This window comes from Microtus ochrogaster, chromosome 16, assembly GCF_000317375.1.
Source record: "Microtus ochrogaster isolate Prairie Vole_2 chromosome 16, MicOch1.0, whole genome shotgun sequence".
Taxonomy (NCBI): Eukaryota; Metazoa; Chordata; class Mammalia; order Rodentia; family Cricetidae; genus Microtus; species Microtus ochrogaster.
In genome coordinates this window covers 56,890,532-56,895,060 of record NC_022018.1, presented here as the reverse complement: position 1 = coordinate 56,895,060, position 4,529 = coordinate 56,890,532, and the positions used below count along the sequence as shown (strand labels likewise).

At 45.5% G+C, this 4,529-nt stretch overlaps 1 pseudogene; it reads left to right on the top strand.

Annotated features, from left to right (window-relative positions):
• Nucleotides 1-1,464: 1,464 nt before the first annotated feature.
• On the top strand, nt 1,465-2,005 carry LOC101981004 (annotated as a pseudogene).
• The last annotated feature ends 2,524 nt before the right edge of the window (nt 2,006-4,529 follow it).

Genomic DNA, 4,529 nt, shown 5'->3' with positions numbered 1-4,529 from the left:
TAAGTACAAGCGGGGCAGAGCAGGAGGGAGCTGTATTCTGAAGGCACTGAGGAGATCATACACCTTGGCTTTCACATCAGCCTCCATTGCCGAAGGAGGACTGGGACTTCAGATAGGGCCCGGTGACAACAGCTCAGTGCACCAGAGGCAGAAACACGATGGAGAGAGTGGGGTCAGGATATCAAAAGATTATCAGCATGACATTCTGAAAGAGCAGAAAAGGAACACTAAAAATGGCAGCAGAAGGGTGAGAAAAGTAAAACATGGTTTTTATTATTAATTCTCATTGAGGGACTAGGCAAGAGCCAGACCCCATAAAACTGTCAGCCCATATGGTAAAGGTTAAGTAAGAAGTGGGAAAAGCTGATGCTACTATTAAAAAAGTATGGGAAGTTGGAGCAATGGCTCAGTGGCTAAGAGCACTGGCTGCTCTTGCAGAGGACCTGGGTTCAGTTTCCAGCACCCACAGGGTAGCTCCTGTAACTCCAGTTTCAAGAAATTCGATGCCTCCTCTGGCCTCTGGGCAATGTATACAAGTCATGCATATATAAAGGCAAATACCCATATGCATTATATGTGCATATGTATATACATACATATGTGTATACATATGAATACAATGGCAGCAACAAGATCAAAGCCACAAACATTCCTAAATGCTAAAAGAATCTGATCATGAAAAATAAATCCACAAACAACGCCTAAAACACAGCCATAAGCCAGCATCTTACTGGATGGGTACACTCCAGAGACAGAAGAAAAGGACCCAGTCACTCACACCCACATTGTCCTGCCAACAATGGACACATCTCCAGTGTAGCAGACAAGAGGAAGCCAAGAAGAGGCGTGAGAACCAGAAAAAGTGCACAGAGACCTGCTGCAGTATATCTAGAAGATGCTATGAGGAATTATAAAACATTAAGTCTCCAAATTTTTGATGACCAAACTCCTTTATATGCTTACATTTTATGTGGTTTATATCTCTCCATATTTTCTATATGAGAAATTTCAACTGAGAAAATCATATTAATTTAAAAGTCACAATAAATAGTCAACATAAAGAGCATATTTCTAAGTAACTATAAGCCAAGTTGTAGTCCAGATTTTCTATTTTTGAGTGTATTTTTTGTTATTCAGAGAGCTTTCCATATCTGCTGTGACACCCATCATATAACCTCCGGGAACCTCCACTGTTCACTAGAGAAAATGAAATTTAAAGAACTCTTAGTGTCATTATGAAAATGGTTTTGGCCTTCTGACTCCACTAAAAGTTTCTCAGGGGTACCTAGAACCCACACTGAACTAACCCACATAAAACAGTTCAGCAAAACAGGAGGATAGCAATGCCAAAACCATGGCCGTGTAGGCACGAGCAATACCTGATACAATATGATAGGAAAAAACCTCCCATTTACAATAGCAATGGAAAATTAAATTTTTTTAAAAATAAACTAAGCGGTCGCCGGTTCCTGCCTGAAGGAGCTCTTCATCTTTGTTTTCCGGCGCTCCCGGTTACCTAGGCGACATAGCCTAGCTTGCTTCTCTGCTTCACATCTTTCACGTGCCCCATTTCCCCGTAGGCGCCGCCATGTCTGCGCATCTGCAATGGATGGTCGGTCGTTCGGAACTGTTCCAGTTTCCTGATCAAGAGGAGTAAGCAGACGTACAGCACCGAACCCAATAATCTGAAAGCCCGCAACTCCTTCCGCTACAACGGGTTGATTCACCGCAAGACAGTGGGAGTGGAGCCCGCGGCCGACGGCAAAGGGGTCGTGGTGGTCATGAAACGCAGATCCGGTCAGCGCAAACCAGCTACCTCTTACGTAAGGACCACCATCAACAAGAATGCACGGGCTACCCTGAGCAGCATCAGGCACATGATCCGAAAGAACAAGTACCGTCCCAATCTGCGCATGACGGCCATCCGCAGGGCCAGTGCCATCCTACGAAGCCAGAAGCCTGTGGTGATGAGAGCAAACGGACCCGTCCCACCAAGAGCTCTTGAGCCCTACACCTCAGAAGCAATAAAGAGTCTACTGACTTTTTTCAACCATCAAAAAATAAATAAATAAATAAGCTAAGCAAAGAACTGCTGAAATGTTACAAGAAGAGAACTGTAAGACACTGAAGAACAGTGAGGTCAGGGTATTTCCCCTCAGTTAACTTGCAAACTTACTAAGATCTTTAAGAAGTTTCAGAGGCTAGGGCTGGAGAGACGACTGAGCAGTGAACCATGTACCTCTTGCAGAGTATCCAAGTTCAGGTTCCAACACATAACAGGCTCACAAGTGCCTGTAACTTTAGCTTTGGGGGACCTAATGCCCTCTCTTGACTGCCATGAGCACTGCACTCACATTCAGACACACACGTGTGTCTGTGTGTGTGCACATGTGCATGCCTGTGCACACACGCGCGCAATTACAAACAGAACCATTCCTTTTTTTAAAAATTCAAAGTAGCTTTTCGGAACTAGACAAGCTGATCCTGGGGCTCACATGGAAAACTAGCATGCAAGCATTGGTGCAGAGACAGAAAAGAACTACAAGAAAGGAATTAGGCCTACCGGGTTAGTTTTTATATAGTCTCTGTAGTTAAGATGATGGTAGTGTTACAGAAATAAACGGAGCATCAGGACAGACTGGCAACCCTGTGCATGGTGGAAAAGCATCTCTCCCCGTGACCAGGCAAAGGAGACTGTGGTGATCTGAATGAGAAATGTCTTTAGCAACACCGGACACAGAAATGCATTTCAACACTTGGTGCCCAGTGAGTGGCACTACTTTAGAAGGTGCAGCTTGCTGGAGGAGGTAAAATCACTTGGGTGGGCTTTGAGCACCCATAACCTCGTGTGTTCTCCTAACTCCCTGTCCTCTTCCAGCCATAGTTTGTCCTCTATCTGTCCCGAACCATGAGCCAAAATAAAACCTTTCTTCCCCACGCTGCTTTTGGTCGTGGTATACTTTACCACGGCAACAGGAAAGTAACTAACACAGAAACTGGCGATGGCAAGCAGAGCCATGGCTGTGGTGAACCAGGTGGCCTTTGTGTTCTTAGACTATTCTGTGGAAGAAGCTGGAACTATGTGCTGTGGGCAGAACTCACGGAACATTCTTCTGTAATCTTAAGTCAGCGATGCTGCCCAGAATGTGGACAAGGGGAGGCCTGGCCCATGAGGCTCGGCAGGGCAGCAAGGGGTCTATCGGACTTGAGCTAGGGGCTGTTTGTGGGATACTTTGGCTAAAAATCTGGCTGCATTCTGCCCACGTCTTGAGAATTTTTATGAAGTTGTATTAAAAAGAAATGGACCAACTTTGTTGGCAGAAGAGATTTCAAGACAGCTCAACAGCCCGTGGCATAGCTCCGCTGATGACGCTCATGTAGGTCTACAGGGGGAAAAAGTGAGGACCAAAGAAAATGAGTGATTCAGAAAAGAAATAAGCTTAAGAACCCTAAGTCTGAAGTCATGTGCTGGAAAAAGACACCTCTTTATTAAAAGAGTTCCTGACTCCACACTGGAACAACAGGAAGGGGTCCTGAGGGTAAGACCCAACCCAGCTAAGCCTCTAGCATGTAAAAGGAGAGAACCTTGGGGGTTTATGTTCCTAGAAATAAGATTATCTCAAGAATTTTTCCATCATCTTCAGAATACAGAAGCTCATGCCCCTGAGTGCCAGGCTTCATCTAGAGCTGATATCGGAACTTGGCAATGTCATCCACTTTGTTCTGGATTCGGAGCCTAGAAAGGGTCCCAGAGTCTACCTCTGCTTTTGCAGACCCACTGAGGCCAGGCAATGTGTGGCAGGTTTGGAGTCCCTGAAATGAGGCCATTGCATGAAGCTGCGAAGGAGAAGCTTGGGTTGTAGTAGCTATCCAAGATGTCAGAGATACCAGGGATGGCAGAGAAGGAGTAACCAGCCCAAGAGAGAGAGAGCGAGATGTAGGCAGCAGGCAGCAAAGATGGAGAGGTGGAGCCATCTAAGCCCTAGATACTGGACACAAAGCTAAGAGTTTTGGACTTTCTTTGGCCCAATCTTTCCCCACTATTCTTCCCTTTTGGAATAGGAATGGATATTCTGTGCCATTACATGTTAGGAGTCTATATATTTACATGGGTTAACCGTTCAGATAGTGCCTTGAGTCTCAGAAGAGTATTGGACTTTGAATGGGTTTGGGACTGTTAAAGACTACAGCACCATGGGATGGCAATGAGCCTGGGGGCCAGCTGTAGAATGCTGTGCTTTGAATAAGAATGTCCCTCATAGGCTCTTAGGTTTAAACAGTTCCTCTCCAGTTGGTTTGAGAAGGTTAGGAAACCTTTAGGAGGTGGATCCTTCTGGACAAACTACAGCAGGGGATGCAGGCTTGATGTGGGCTCCTCCTAGAACAGTGAAAAGCGAGCTCTCTGGACCATGTCGTCCTCACCGTGACGGACTCTAGCTCTCTGGTGCTGTAGACAAAAAGGAAGCCCCTTCTCATCTGGGTTATTTTTGGTCTTGTTATTTTATCAAAGCCACACACACACCAAAAAA